A 17360-nucleotide genomic window follows, 5' to 3' on the forward strand; every position below is an offset into this window, starting at 1 on the left:
CAGTATGAAAGCTCTAGCACAAGGAGTGATACCAGTAGGTTTTTAGCTTTTCATCAATATGAATAAAAATAAGTGTTTCTCTCAGTCCCTTTAGTACATTTCTCAGACCCGACTTGAAACTCTTCATAAAACATTTGGCATTAGATCTTTTTCATACACCATGACATGGAACAGAATCATTTTGTCATTTGTGTCCTGCAGCAGTGTAGAATGTGTTGGCCTTTCCTTTATGTAACAGCATGGTCTTACAGCAACAGTAAAACAGTAAAATGAATATAAATCCAGTAGTCTATCTTTCACACACATACAGTCAGTCATGTGTAACTTTACTCTGTTGAGTTTCATATGACACAGGAAAAGTGTAGCTGTATTCTCAATTGATGTCATCAAAAATGGAGCCAGAGTTTACACATGACATCATGATGTCTGTTATGTTTTCCAACCATTCATTTGCTTTGCCAACAAAAGAGGAAATAATTTTGCATAAAAAACATTCGGTGACACTAACCCTAGCCCTAACCCTAACTTGTCATGACAAAAACTGAATGACACTAATCCTAACCCTAATTTGTCATGACAAAAACCGAATGACACTTTGACAGAAGCGTTATGTCATAAACGTTTAGGATTTGTTTATAATGTTTATGACATGCATGACAGTGTCATGTCACTCTTCTGTAGATACCTTCAAATAAACAAATAAATGCAAAAACAAGTCATGCTTAATGATCTCTCAGACAAATGAAAACATACCAAACCAGACCTAATGATGAAGGTATGGCTTGTCGTGTCTTTGAGACACGGGAGGTTGCCCTCCTTATGCAGCGTATGGAATGACATTACAATCACTCAAAAAACCAAGAGAGCATTCAATGCATAGGAGACATTGCAAACGGACCGTGTATTGACGATATACTGGGGCACGAGGTTTGTGATTAGCAGTGGTGTGTAAGTGAGGAAGAGGAAGCCCAGTAGCTTGGAGATGGAGGCCCTCTGCTTGTGGCTGTCTTGCCCCGCTCTGTGGCTCTCTCCTGGGCCCGGCCGTCTCAGCTCCCACAAGATGGACGCACAGCAAAACGATATCACCACACAATTCCAAATTAAAACCAAAGCAGAGGCTAACAGTCCAGACAGGACTAACAACTCCTACTTCAACCTTTATTGCCCTGAACCTTCTGTATTTGGTGGGGTAGACAACCGCTATACATCTCAATACAGGTCCAGGTGTGTAGCAAGCTGCCAGATTAGCCAGGTGGGTTGGGAATACCATGGAGAAAACATATATACCACACATATAAACATAATTGAGACACACACCTGCACATGCCTCATCCATGGATTTACAGGTTTCCTCTGAAAAACATGTGAGACTGAAACTTTGGTTTTCGCAAGACAAATTCATCTTCAGGATCACTGTCCAAAAAAAGAAACAGTTAACCTCGATTGGCTTCTCGATTTATCAATTTGATTACTTTTTGATTATAGGAAAGAGCAAAGAGGAAGTGCTGACAAACGCATCCTGTATCTTATTCAGTGCTGTCATACCGCACAAATTACATTTACAAGTACATTACTTTTGACAGCATAAATATCGAATCCATGAAATACAGATACAAACCACCTCACATATCAACCACAGCCCCATTTATATCATCAGTTTCACAGAAGCAGCAACCTACCTCAGGATCAGAAACCTCTATACTAGGACTGGCACCCCAGTCGCACGTGCGATGGTGGTCACTGACCATACCTGCGCTGGTGTCGACTACCCCTCACCATGCCTTAGTTATGCTGCTATAGCATAGTGCTGTCATGGACTTTTCATGTGTCACGCCGTACAACCCCCCCCTCTCCTCTCCCCCCTTCTCTCTCTCTCTCTCTCAACTCTCCCTCTCTTGCCTATTCCCACCATGGTATACTGTAACAATATATAGTACTACTGATTACTTATTGACATTAACCATTTTGATTTTCAGTAATACTAACCCACTCTACATCTCTCTTTCTTCCCCCTTACTGTACCTCACTTGTGAGGTATATCATCACCAGTCATCAACCATCCGTGTGTTGGCCCTCCTCTCACCCATCTCACCTGAAGTCCCATCCTCGACTGCCCTATTACTGCCCCCTATCTGGACTCCTGGCCCGTACAGCCTAGCGACCCACCACCAGCCTATGACAACTCTGCCCGGATTACTGGCCCATCCACCAACCCACCACATGCCCCTCGAAAACTCCCTTCCCCTGGACAATCCCAACGCTGGACTATTGAACTTTCTGTCACTAAATCAGGAATAACGAATTACCATAACGGATACGTAATCATCCCACCTCTTGTAACTTTCAGCTCAAGTGCTTAACACCATGTCTTATTCTCTACACCCGACTATCATATGCATTTGTCATGTATACAGACCTTACTGTCATGTACTGACCCTAGGCAGATGGGTCAGGCCCTTGAGTCGTGGATCTGCTCGAGGTTTCTTCCTATATATATCTCCAATTCTAGGGAGTTTTTCCTCGCCCCTGTTACCCATGGGCCTCTCTCTTGCTTTCCTTTTCTTCCTTTCTTTCCTTCTTTCTCTGATTGCCTACATTCTGTAAAGTGCCATGATACATGTGTTATGTTTTTGCGCTCTATAAGCACAATAAATTGAAATTGAATTGAATATACTGCAGTGCAGAATGTACCTATCAATATAGGAACACAAATAATAATAATAATAATAATAATAATAATAATAATAATAATAACAATATGTTATTCCCCCAGTTACCTATGTAACAATTCAACCCTATATTTTATATACGAGATGAACGGTACTAAATTCAGAAGGAAATAATTCGGACATTTGATTTTAAGTTTAGTTGCCGTTTGACTTCACGGTCACGTTATGCTTCTTCTCTCTCGCTTAAAGGAACACGCCACCCAAAATCAGTAGTGATATATGTTCTTACCGTAACTTTCACGAGTTGAGTCGTACCTCTCCCGCGTCGGTAGGTGCACTCAAACGCTCTGTCACGCGGCGGGAATGTGTTAGCATGTTGCTATGCTAGCGGGCTCTGCCGTGGCCGTAGAGAGAGGCACATAGCAGTATTCAAACACCTCCACGTTTTACCTACTTAAATACAGTTGCACGAGTAGTTGATGAAAAATGTTAGGGCACACAACATGAAACGTGACGATTTTCCAAGCGAATAAACATGAGAACTACAATGTGTGGCGCAATAGCACTTGGGAGTACTTTGACCTAGCGTGGTAATATTATTAACACCTAATTGTAGATCCTATCCACCACAGAGTTTAGAATCCATGCTGGATCGACCCTCAGCCTCTCCCTCCCCTCTGAGCAAGAGAGGCACACACACTAGAGATGCGCTGATGGGCTATTATTTCAACCATAACTGCATAGCAAAACTTATCATCCATCAGCCATCCATCAGCACCAAAGTTTGTTGACCAATTTTCAAAACTACACCTGCCCACCATCCGCTGGTTGTTTTAATGTAGGCTATATGGGTGATGCAGCGCTGCTGACGTGAGGCTAGAAAGCCCTTGCCTGTTCTAGAAAGACTGATCTAATGCAGCAAATATATTAAAAGGCAAAAGTCGTACATTGGCTAGGCCTATCCCCAGAATATCAGCAGCAAACTCAGTCTCTGTCGCGCAAAACAGTCTCCAAATAAAACGCACATCGGCCTGTTGCCTATTCTGCCAGCTTGTGACAATATATCGTCCAAAATGCTTGGTTGCATTGCATTCTCCACATTTTTAGCTACATTTTCATGTACCACATCAGCATTTGTGTTCAGTGAATCTTTTGTAAATTGCTTTACAATTACCGTCGGGCCTATAGGCCTATTGCCTGGCTTGCCTCAGCTTCGGTCACGTCCTTTTACAATTTTATCATTGTAATAAAAAACGCAATTTGCCACATAATTTCAGCATGCTCCTGGCCTACTAATTAATGCCTATTGTACTTTATTTTTTGCAAAAAGAAAGAAATCCTTGATAAAATAACAAGTCATTCACATTATAGGCTACTTATGTCAGGTTGACTGACAAGCCTGTTCTGAAGACTCCAATTCATTTTGACTGCACGAGCGCGTCTTTTTCAGACAGACATCGCAATTCATTTTATAGCAGGCCATCGGACAAATATGACGCCTCGATATTAAAGAAACTCCGACTCCATTCATTCTGAAAGTCCACCGCACAACAATGCAACGTGCATGTTCACATTTTTAGTAACAACCGCCAAACTTGCTTGCTTGCCTTACTCATCTAAGTTTTCCGACTATTTTTCTTACCTTCTTTTTCCGCTGGATGTTAGTGAGTTTGTAGAAGTTTTAGCTCTTACGTTCTGAACATCTCGCACTGCCATCGCCCGATGTCATTTCTTAGTCATATCACTCTCTGTCTCTCTTTTAAATGCCTATTCCCTGAATGGTAGGCTACAATTATGTGTTTTATATATAGGCTAATATCTAAACAAAATAACCCAGGCAGTCTCATCTAGGATATAACACAGGTTGAAGTTGGTTCTATTTAGGGAGGTGAACATCTGTAGATGACTCAGAAATGACATCGGAAGACAAGGAGTGAATATGGCAAGAGGCAAGCCGAAGTCTGCTGACAAGGGCCCGACGGTAATTGTAAAGCAATTTACAAAAGATTCACTGAACAAAAATGCTGATGTGGTACATGAAAATGTAGCTAAAAATGTGGAGAATGCAATGCAATCAAGCATTTTGGACGATATATTGTCACAAGCTGGCAGAATAGGTAACAGGCCGATGTGCGTTTTATTTGGAGACTGTTTTGCGCGACAGAGACTGAGTTTGCTGCTGATATTCTGGGGATAGGCCTAGCCAATGTACGACTTTTGCCTTTTAATATTTGCTGCATTAGATCAGTCTTTCTAGAACAGGCAAGGGCTTTCTAGCCTCACGTCAGCAGCGCTGCATCACCCATATAGCCTACATTAAAACAACCAGCGGATGGTGGGCAGGTGTAGTTTTGAAAATTGGTCAACAAACTTTGGTGCTGATGGATGGCTGATGGATGATAAGTTTTGCTATGCAGTTATGGTTGAAATAATAGCCCATCAGCGCATCTCTAGTGTGTGTGCCTCTCTCGCTCAGAGGGGAGGGAGAGGCTGAGGGTCGATCCAGCATGGATTCTAAACTCTGTGGTGGATAGGATCTAGGCCTACAATTAGGTGTTAATAATATTACCACGCTAGGTCAAAGTACTCCCAAGTGCTATTGCGCCACACATTGTAGTTCTCATGTTTATTCGCTTGGAAAATCGTCACGTTTCATGTTGTGTGCCCTAACATTTTTCATCAACTACTCGTGCAGCTGTATTTAAGTAGGTAAAACGTGGAGGTGTTTGAATACTGCTATGTGCCTCTCTCTACGGCCACGGCAGAGCCCGCTAGCATAGCAACATGCTAACACATTCGCGCTGCGCGACAGAGCGTTTGAGTGCACCGACGCGGGAGAGGTACGACTCAACTCGTGAAAGTTACGTAAGAACATATATCACTACTGATTTTGGGTGGCGTGTTCCTTTAACTGATTTCATTTCATACATGCAACAAACTCCATAAAATTAACAAAATAACCCCTACCCCAACAGAAATATATAGTTTAGTCCAAGCATGTACAGTTAAACTTGACCACTTTGTTCTACCCAGCCCCAACCCCAAAGTCATATAAAGCGCTACCGCAACTCCAGGTGCGCACAATGTCCAACAGAGGGAAAAAAAGGAGTCGCTCCTCGAAACAGAAAAATGCAATAATCCAATAGTCCCGTAATCAAAAATCCACAAAAGTAAACTGTAGGCCTACAGCATAGGAAAAATAAACACCGCGGGCTCACCATACCTAAGGCCTGAATGTTCGAAATGTCCCGCCGCTTCTCCGTTTCCCAGACAGTAGCCACTCTAGCGGGAGAAGCGTTAATCATTTTTTCGCACGAAATGTGCCGAGAATAATCTGCATGCAGCGTCTATTTCAATAATCTCCCGTCTGGTCTCCCGCTATACCCTTTTAAAACCTCCATCCCCTCAGGAATAGGCCAGGTGCACATCTCACGTGACCTCTCGACGTACAAGTAGATAGCCAAAACAAAATAGGTACATTTTCATTTTAAACAAATATTTCATTACAGTTCAGTTCAGTTCAGTGTAATATTCATAAAACTCGAAGTGAAGGCTCTTACCAACATCATATTCAGGCAGGAAATTAAATAAACATTTCAGTTATTACCCTATCTTATTCAATTCATAGGACAATCAACATATGTAGGCCTACAGGTTACACCTAATACAGCAGAAAGCCCATATGGATTTTCATGGGGTCTAAAGGGCAGCTCTATCTACAGCCTGGTATAAAATTTTAAACTGCTTTAGAATATCCTGATTATGTTTCTGTTTCTCATCAGTGAGCCTGCACATGCAGCTTTTGTGTTTGTTTGAGTGGGCACACATCTCATTGACATTGCAGCTGGATTTGGAATGTTATGTGTGTCTTTAAGTCATATAATATGAACCTCCACAGAGGCAGTCTGTCTCAAGTCCCATTCATCCATGTATTTATTTATTCATTTATTTGCTTAAATCATGCACATACTGTATGCAAACATGGGTCAGCACATTGTTTAGTGCAGGTGTGTTGAGAAGATGAGCAGAATTTCTATGTAAGTTCTAAATCCTTCAAATTCCACGCCATTTCTGTGACACTTCTAAAACACTATCAGAGCCATCTCCAATTTAAAGTCAACCTCCAGTCCTTTATGCTCTATCCAGTCCTTTATGTTCTATCTATTGCGGGCAGCCGTGGCCTACTGGTTAGCGATTCGGACTTGTTGCCGGTTCAAACCCCGGCCAGTAGGCACGGCTGAAGTGCTCTTGAGCAAGGCACCTAGCCTCACTGCTCCCCGAGCGCTGCTGTTGTTGCAGGCAGCTCACTGCGCCGGGATTAGTGTGTGCTTCACCTCACTGTGTGCTGAGTGTGTTTCACTAATTCACGGATTGGGATAAATCCAGATACCAAATTTCCCTCAATGGATCAAAAGAGTATATATACTTACTTAGATGTTAACAAAGGCCTTGCACTAAAGCCATTTATGCTGGCTTGTGCTGCTCTGATAATGCTCTGTCAGTCATTATCACCACTTGTTCTTTCTGTATAGTTGCCGCAGCACTAAAGCATGTTTATGTTATGCGTTAATGCATTGGCAGGAGATCCAGTATGTGTGCCATTCCAGAAGCACTTGTGGAATGTAATGGACACAGGTAAATGGTGAATTCAGTTTCCAAATCAATAAAGAACATTTTCATAATATCAAGATTTCCAAGAGCATATTACCTACTGAACTAGCACTGCAAGCACGGTCAAAAAACTGTGATCCTCGGTTCTCTAATCCTTCCATCTGACAGTTCATCTCTTCCAATGCGTGTTTACACATGGATTTACACAAATCTATATAAAAAATCCCAAATTTCACATTAGTATCAACTTAACTGACATCCTTCTTTCTTCCATGCAATAATAGAGACATAAAAACTTAAACATTCATACAGAAATAATATCAAATATTCTATGGCTCTAATATTGTACATATTCTATAGTCCAGTCAGGACAAAGTGCCAACTCCACAAATCTTCTGAAAGTCATGTTATGACACTAGACCAACCCATAGGTCTTGTACCTCTTCATCAGCCTACTACAGTAAGCTGAGCTCTTGATTTAACACCCTCTTGTTGTCCTGATGCTGCGCGGAATGCCATGGGGCAACACCACCCTTGTCCCCTTACCATCGACTGCTTCTGACCACTAGATTGTTGCAAAGTTGTCTGCTCATACTTATGTCTTTTCCATTTACATGTAGCGTGTCTCCGTAAAAAAAAAAATATTATGGCTGACGACTAAGCTAATGTAGTCTTTCATATACCATAGTGACTACTAGTTTACTGCCAGAAGACTGTTGACATGACTGGCACTTTGATAATTGTGTACACTGTCGAGTTGATGATATATTAGGTTGTGGAAGGTCCTGCTAAATCTGATACCACATGCCTGGGGGAGGGGGCTGACAAGGGAGGGTAGCTAGGGGTGGGGGGTGACAAGGGAGGCTAGGGGTGGCAACACCCACACAGGGTGTGATATCATGTCTGTTGCCTCTGCCCTGTACAGCTCAGGAGCTGGCATGGGGGACCAGAGTCAGGAGCGTAGGGTGACGTGGTAACTGGGGGTTCTGTGGGGGAGTGCAGGGGGTAAATGCGTGACTAAAGATGACTTGGACGAACGGACAGCCTGACAGGATAATAAATGTGACCATTGGAGAGAGAGACAGCGAGAGATTCCTAAACAGAGCCCTTGGTGAAAAGAAGCTGACACGACTACACGGAGACTAGCTGCGGATAATGGCTCAATAAATGTGGAATTCATTGTGGTTTTGGAAAAGAGGCGTTAACAATTATTTTTCTTTTCCTCTTTTTTTATCAGTAATTTATTAATTTTTTTGGTGTGGACTGCTGGGATAGTTTTTTATGCTTCCGTTGCCTTTGGAGACCATGAAGTCACATAAAAAATCCAGAGGTCAAGCTCTGGGTCAGGAGAGCAACAACACCTACTGCAAAGCTGTGACCAAGACAGGAAATCGGTGAGTGGGCTCAGACACATGGTGATGGGAGATTAAAAAAACAATCCTCATCATTTTGTCACTGTTCAAAGAATAATTTTTTCAATGTTCTTGTTTTTCTTACAATGAGCTGGAGTCAAGTTTGATACTATGTTACTAGTACTAGGCCTAAATCTAAATGGAACTATTTTACATGCAGTATAGAATATGATAAGTCATTACACAAAATGAGACTTGTTCGAAGCACATGGCTCTGCACTGAGAATTTCACATCCTCGAAAAATACTTTTACAGAGAAAATTGAATTGTTATGCTGTTCAAATGATCAAGCTTGTGCAACAAGCTTTCTATGTTATGTTATGTAAAATAGGTCTTAGTGTGTCAGTAGGCCTACACTAGTTCTATTATAGAACTACAACACATTTTTCAAGGATCCAAAGTGACATGATTGACAAAATCAACAACAATTTCCTTTTGATAGATTTTACAGATGTTATAATTTTACTAATTTAGAAAGAGCTATCTTTCATGTCATAATTATAAATGAGATGTCAGAGAGATATGATCGATCCGATTGCAGTGAACTTGTATAGAGGTCCATTAACACGCTGACAGAGTTAAACAAATTTAGGATATTCAATCCACTGTTGCCACTTAGAAGGGAAAAAAACAATATATTCTGACAAAAGTGTACAAAACCAATACCTGTGGTTATGGTGGCTTACAATATGTCAATTTTGTATAACAATGTATTGCTAAAATGCACTCATTACGTACAACATTATAAGTAATTTTGGCCATTTCGGAGTCTACACAAGATACATGGACCTGTCAGAACATGTGTATTTAAGAGTCCTTTATGACAGGTTACGGAACACTATGCACCATGTCAGAAACACATGACATGCCTCTGTGCTTGCGTCGCCTTACAAAGATTTGGACAACTCGTTTCACTATACAAGTACTTATGTTTTATGCATTTGCGTCTGCATAGCTTGACACCCTATGAATTGACCCTTATAACTAAAGTATCATATTGTGTAGAAAAGCTTCTGTGGTTATGACAGTGACATCAATGATGACATCTTGAATACAGTTTCTTTTAGTTGTGATTATATAAATACTTATAGATTTATGTCGATCATTATGAGGTTTTAAAAATACTTTATAATCTTTTTATAATGTGTTTACAATGCCTCATACAGACAGCAAGTATGTGTGAATAACTATGAATGGATCAACACATGCATATTCAGTTTTATACAACAGTCAAAGAAAGTGATGTCATGATCCAAAACACCCATTGACAGCAATAAAGTGCATGTGTTGCTGAAATACCATGAACATCTGTATTCAGAATTAAACTGAAAGATAAACATTTTGGGATGTTGTATCAAACACTATACACTTTCAGTTCTGCACTAATTCCAAATGTCAGACAAAAAATCACATTTAATTACATGTTATTATTAAAATGACATTCGCACTGATATGTAGGATAATATATACACAATGAAAAACAAAACTTGTGCTCATCTAGAATATTTCTATAATATTTGTTTTTCTGTTGCATATTCTAATAGAGTTTGCTATCCTGTGTAAGCTCCCATCACATCTGTATATCAACATGATTTGGCTGAATTAAGGCGTCATGTTAGAAACTTTCAGAGAATAGTTTTGCCTGAATAATTTATAGCCTTGGTTGCTGGGTTATCTGGATCGGACTCCTTTAGGGAGGGCACAAGGTTGGTGGTGTCAGAGGCGGTGGGTTACAAATCACTAGTTTTATGATGTGGGCCATAGCAGTGGCATGGGTTACACAGTCACCTGCTCAATTCCCGTTTTAAATACCACGCTTCGGCAAGCAGTCATCTATGGCCTTGAGCCGGTTGATCTGAACAAGGTCCTTTTTCTAGTCAGACTGTGGTATATTTTCAGGAAAATTTAGAATGGTGTGTGACAGGTTGCCGAATGCAGGGAAACAGGTGAAAGGCTGCAGGAGGTCTTCAGCGGCTTGTAAATTCCACGTGCGGTTTATGAACATCGAAGTTCAGGTCAAGCTATTTCCACAAGCTTGGGGGTAATAAAAGAGAATAAATCATCAATCATTTTTGTGTGACTCATGCAGCACAGGGAGATAAATCAATTGGATCTCAATGGGGAGGTGTGTGTACATACACATGCCTATATGTACAGCCACAAAATATGACCTTTGCTTCATTACTTCATAAAATGACCATATGATTGCGAGAAAAAGGAAGATTAATTTCAAGGAGCCCTACTGAGGTTCTCTGAATGGAACATTTGTTGTGGTTTCCATTCCTTTCAGGTGCTGTTTTCATTCCTTTTTATGGCCAATTCAATTGAACCAAACATCTAAAAGCTAACTATTATTTTCTCAAACTGAGAAGAAGTTTTTAGAACATCTGTACGTCTATTAAACTTATTTAGAATAACGTGCACTTTCAAGAAGTGTCTGCAATGTTATACAAAAAATAACCTTTTAGAGCTTGTCTGGGTGTCCTACAGTATCTTGCCAGGCTCACCCCCTATGCCCTGCGCTTATAAACATTGCCCTTTTCTGTAGGTATGTTTTCACAGACAGAACATCACGGGGTCTTCTCACTAAGGACGTCATGTCCTCCAGAGATGGGAATCGCCAAATCACGTCTGTTGGCAGTAATCAAACCTTGACACAACCTCAGACATCCCCCCCTGAAACTAAGCCTTGGTGGCATTTAGGCGAGCCATCTTCATATTACTCTGATACCGGTGTAGGCCCTCGATGGTGTTATATCCATCGAAATAAATCAAATCTATTCCAGGAGCTTAACACCAGGTCGTGTGGTCACAGGGCCCAAGAGGGCTCGGGGACTATGCAGCTAATATGGCCCATCATCACGTTCCTGACCAGTTTTATTTGGTGGATTGCCCTTCGTTCTAATGTCACATGGCCCCGCACTACATTGCACGATCAAGGAATGCCCTCCGTCTTCCAAGAGTGGACGTAAATCACCTTGATTCACTGGTGTAGTGAGGGCATCTCTCCAGCATGCCTGGCATAGTTATTAGCTGCACTTATAATCTGTTTATAACACTTGGGTTTAGCCAGTAAGCCTGTTAAAAAGATTTAATCCATTGTTCGACAACTCTTGGCTCTGTTAGCATAAACACTCAAAGACCACTGTTCCCCTGCCCAGTGCCTGTTTGGCCACAGCTGGCCTGAGGAGTAATATGAATGTGTAGCATTGCATCTTTTGGGTGAACCTTATGCTTCCTTCGGCGTGTGATAGGCTAAAAATAAGAGTCTCCTAAAAAAGATTTACGGCCTCAGCTATACAGGCAGACACCCGAGAGACAGGCATAGCTTATGCCTGGCATAGGAAATAGAATGAGTTGGAGTTGAGAGAGAGAGAGAGAGAGAGAGAGAGAGAGAGAGAGAGAGAGAGAGAATCATTAAGCACTTTGATTTAAAGGCCTTTTCGACATTTGGACATACAAAGCTCATTTTTACAAATGACTCTATGACCTGTTGAGGTGGTGATCGGTTGGTGAGTGTTAACGTTTTAGAATGAGTCATGGTGTGTTACCATTCCTCTAATTTACACCCTTGTCCAACACGTGCCACTGAGCTGGCTACACCTGTTGGACGCTAAAATATAGCTTTAGGAGGGGGCAAAAGAGTGTGGGGCAGATGGGGTTTCTAGATCACGGCTCCCATGTTGAATTCGCAGGGCCAAGTTATGTAAGGTAAATTAAGTGTGCAATTCTTACTGGAAAATTAATTCCTTGAACACTACTTCTATGTCAGCCTACTTTGTGATACAATGCCCCTTCCTACAGAGCATGGAACATGGTAAATGACCATTACCAGTTCAACACCAGATGGGAGCCTGATAGGCAGTGTTTGCCCTGCTGCTGCTTGTTTGGCCAACCCAGGTGGAGGAATCCAGACCCCATGCTGTGATGTTTGTCCCCGTTTGCCTGTGGTGTGGTTTTCAGCCTGTCTTCACCACATCACTTCAAAGAGTCTCCCCATGTTATACAGTATATTCAAACGCCTTGAAATTCACCTCTCCAAGTCACAGACAGTATCTTGACACCCATAGAAAAACAATGACAAATTCAGTTACATCATGTGTTTGATATGGCCTACCTCGTTCCAGTTAATGTTAATACAACTTTAAAATAAATAACTTTATGTTAGGTAATATATCTGCACTCAATTTTTATTTTGGTCTCTGTTGATGCTTGGGAAAAGAAAATTGCTGGAAAAAAATATTTTGAAATCAAAATGATACACTATTATCTTAGACCTACAGTGCATACGGAAAGTACATCGCTTCACTTTTTCCATATTTAGTTATATTACAGCCTTATTCCAAAATGGATTCAATTATTTTTTTCCCTCAAAATTCTACACACAATACCCCATAATGACAACAAAGAACAAAAATATGTACAGTATTCACAGCCTTTGCTCAATACTTTGTTGTGGCACCTTTGGCAGCAATTACAGCCTCAAGTCTTTTGGAATATGAAGCCACAAGCCTGGCACACCTATCGTTGGCCAGTTTCGCCCATTCCTCTTCACAGAACCTCTTGAGCTTCATCAGGTTGGATGGGAAGCGTCTGTGCACAGCCATATTCAGATCCCTCCAGAGATGTTCAATGGGATTCAAGTCTGGGTTCTGGCTGGGCCACTCTAGGACATTCACAGAGTTGTCCTGAAGCCACTCCTTCGATATCTTGGCTGTATGCTTAGGGTCGTTGTCCTGTTGAAAGATGAACCGTCGCCACAGTCTGACACCTGACACAGTCAGACCAGAGAATTTTGTTTCTGGACACCTCACTAACTAAAGCCCTTCTCCCCCAGTCACTCAGTTTAGAGAGATGGCCAGCTCTAGGAAGAGTCCTGGTGGTTCCAAACTTCATCCATTTATGAATGATGCAGGGACTGTGCTCATTGGGACTTTCAAAGCAGCAGAATTCTTTCTGTACCCTTTCCCAATCCTGTCTCGGAGGTCTATGGACAATTCCTTCGACTTAATGCTTGTTTTGTGGTCTGACATGCACTGTTAACTGTGGGACCTTATATAGACAGGTGTGTGCCTTTCCAAATCATGTCCAATCAACTGAATCTACCACAGGTGGACTCTAATTAAGTTGTAGAAACATCTCAAGGATGATCAGTGGAAACAGAATGTACCTAAGGCTAATACTTATGTACAAGTGATTTCTTCGTTTTTTGTTTTTAATACATTTTCAAAAATCTCAAATAAACTTTTTAAAGTTGTCATTATGATGTATTATGTGTAGAACAAAATATAGATATAAAATAAATAAATAAAAAAAAACATACATTTAATCCATTTTGGAATAAAGCTGTAACATAACAAAATGTGGGAAAAGTGAAGCACTGTGAATACTTTCCGTATGCACTGTATGTTATCTATTTATTTTTTATTTATTCATTCATTTATATATGCTGGTTGGCTAGCAACATAAATTGAGCACAACTGTCTGATGCTTGGATCAGGGTTTGTAGCTGTTTTTTCATGGAGAGTTACACTTCAGATGCCATGTATAAGATATATGAGACTTGACAACAAGGTGAGGGATTTACGTTCTGTCATGTCAGGGATACAGAAACACAAATTATTGGCTGTGCAGGGTGCATTCTGGAAGAACTCACTTCCAATGTACCTTTTGGCTGTTTCTCCAGAGGTAGGCTGCAGGTCATCTCTTGGCATCTTTACTGAAGAGGCCTGTCCTTTTTTGAGGATAGGTGGCATAAGAGGGTAAGGCCTGAAGACGTGTCCCTGGATGAGGGAAGATTCTGATCTGAATCAGATTGTTATCCAATGTACTTTGCCAGCAGACCTGTAACCCAGCACAGATATCAAGTTCATTGGCCAGGCCTACATTGGCCAACAGTTGAAACATAGCCACATAATTTGATGTCAATTCCATGGGCAATGGGCTGTGATGACTCCCCTGGCGTGAACGTCTAAGTCAAAAGATAATAACATGACAACTTCTTTCATTCCCCCATATACAGACAAGTGAGCCATTATTATGACCGCCGCTTATAGGTTTAGTCAGATTTTTTCTTTTTCTTTTTTTTTTTCTTTTTCGCATGTCCAAATTTCCGTCAAGGATTCCTGGGACACTGTAAGACCGGGGTACACGAAACTTGGTGGGCATGTAACCCCACATGGATAGCATGGAACCTCCTGTTTTCGTTTTGATCTGTAGCCCCCCCGCTGGACGGGACCCCCCGAAAGGAGGGTAGGGCAGACACAGTTTTCTGTGAATATCTCGAGAACCGTAGGGTTTAGGAGGACCATTTTTTTTTGTATGTTGATCTCAAAGGGCCATGTCAACCCATTCCATAACCACTCATTTCATGTATAGCGCCACCTAGTTAAACACAAAAAAGTAAAAATGAGGTATTGTAATCGCAGGTATCTGTGACCTAACATAGTCAAAACTGCACGAAATTATCATTATGACACCCTCTGAATGCACGCCAAGTTTCATGGAATTCCGTTCATGGGGGGCCACACAATAAATTAATTTATGTTACTATACACCAACTGGCCTGTAGGTGGCCGGAGACAGTTTTCTGTGAATATCTCGAGAACCGTAGGGCCTAGGAGGTCCACCTTTTTTTTGTATGTTGGTCTTAAGGGGGCATGTCAACGTATCCCATTACCACATATTTCATGTATAGTGCCACCTAGTTAAAAATTAAAAAGCAAAACATTAGGTGTTTTCATCACAATATCTCTGGCTGACATGGTCAAAAGTTTCGTGGACTTTCGTTCATGGGGGGCCTTACAATAAAATAATTTATGTGTACATTTAGTGACCGTACACCAACAAGGATTCCCGGGACACTGAAAGACCGGGGTACACGAAACTTGGTGGGCATGTAACCCCACGTGGATAGCATGGAACCATCGCTTTTCATTTTGATCTGTAGCCCCCCCGCTGGACTGGACCCCCCGAAAGGAGGGTAGGGCAGACACAGTTTTCTGTGAATATCTTGAGAACCGTAGGGCCTAGGATGACCAATTTTTTGCGTATGTTTGCCTCCAGGGGTCATGTAAACCCATTCCATATGCACACATGTGCATAAACAGATACACACGCACACACAAACATTCACAGTAATCCTACGTATGACACATACTCACACAGTAGACATATATACGCATGCATGCACATGCACACACACAGGCACATAAACAGGCAAACACACAAGCACATGCACATGCACGCACACACACCCACCCACACACCCACACACACATAAACATAAACATGTACATGCACACAATTCAAGAATTTCTCAGAATTATGAACAGGCAAGATGGGGGTGGGGTTGTATAAAATGTATATTACATGTGAAATCTATGAACTAATCATGTTTTGGTACTTGTTGTCTAGCAGATACCAGTGAGAATTGAGTGTGCATAATGCAATTCAGTGAGACAGTTAGAATCATATATGCCTTTCAGCGTGACTTATTTTTGTGGAAAACATGTGCTGGACTGGGCGGCGGTCATATTTTGTACGGTACATCTAGTTGGTTAAACAACAATCTCCATAATGATCCAATAGCACCACATGAAGCTTACTATTCTACTAACATCTGCCAGCTAATCCACAAATCAAAATCCATATTGTGGTAGCTGGATTAATTATAACCATGTCACAGTGATGTTACAGGACACGTTTACTGCTTTGATGTCAAGCAGCTGAATGAAAGAATGAGAGGCCAAACAATGACAATTTTCAAATGCACAGAATGACACTGATTGTCAGAGGCGGACAGAGCACACAGCTTCATTACTTGAGTAAAAGTACAGATACCCTTTGCTAAATTTTACTCAAGTACAAGTAAAAGTACAACAGTCAGATGTCTACTTAAGTAAAAGTATTGAAGTACTTGTTTTTAGTAAAAGTACTTGAGTATGAAGAGTACAAGAGTAGCCTACAGTACATTTTCTAAATATTGCATTACTACTGCCACAGTGCTTACATTTATGTACAGAAACGTCCTATGGAGTTATGAAAAATGTTAATGTTAATACCTTGGAGAATGTAAAATGAATTGGAAGTAAAATCAAGTCATTTTAATCTTTTTACCATGTTGGCAGGGATGGAGAGTATTTCTAATACATGTATTTAAAATACACATTTCAAATACAAAATACTATTTTGTAATTGAAACACTTGAAGCGAAAACTATCATTAACTTGTTCAGAAAATTGAAATAGTCTGGCGAGGTGGGGCCACAGGTTGGCACATTCCCGGGATGGACCTGTTGCGTCTTCATCCATTGTTTCGTCCATGGTTTCATCTCTTATCTAAATCTGACCATGGAGTTGACTTTGGCGGAAAGCTGAAGGTGATTGCTGATAGGCTGTCCAATCAGTGGCGCCTGCACAATCCAATCACATTTGAAAGAGGAAACAACAAATTGAGGGTTTCTGAGATTTTTCTTTTTTCCTTCTTTTTTAGAAATAGTAACGGGTAACGGTTATGGATAAAAATGTAGTGGAGTAAAGAGTACAATATTTGCCTCTTAAATGTACTTGAGTAAAGTCATGAGTACTCCCCAAAAATGATACTCGAGTAAAGTACAGATCCCTCAAAATTGTACTCAAGTACAGGGGCGTCACTAGACCTTATTCAC

Source organism: Alosa pseudoharengus, unplaced genomic scaffold (assembly GCF_046254945.1).
Source record: "Alosa pseudoharengus isolate Yale_2024_CS ecotype anadromous, Long Island Sound unplaced genomic scaffold, YU_APseudo_1.1 YU_APseudo_1.1_scf_2, whole genome shotgun sequence".
Taxonomy (NCBI): domain Eukaryota; kingdom Metazoa; phylum Chordata; class Actinopteri; order Clupeiformes; family Clupeidae; genus Alosa; species Alosa pseudoharengus.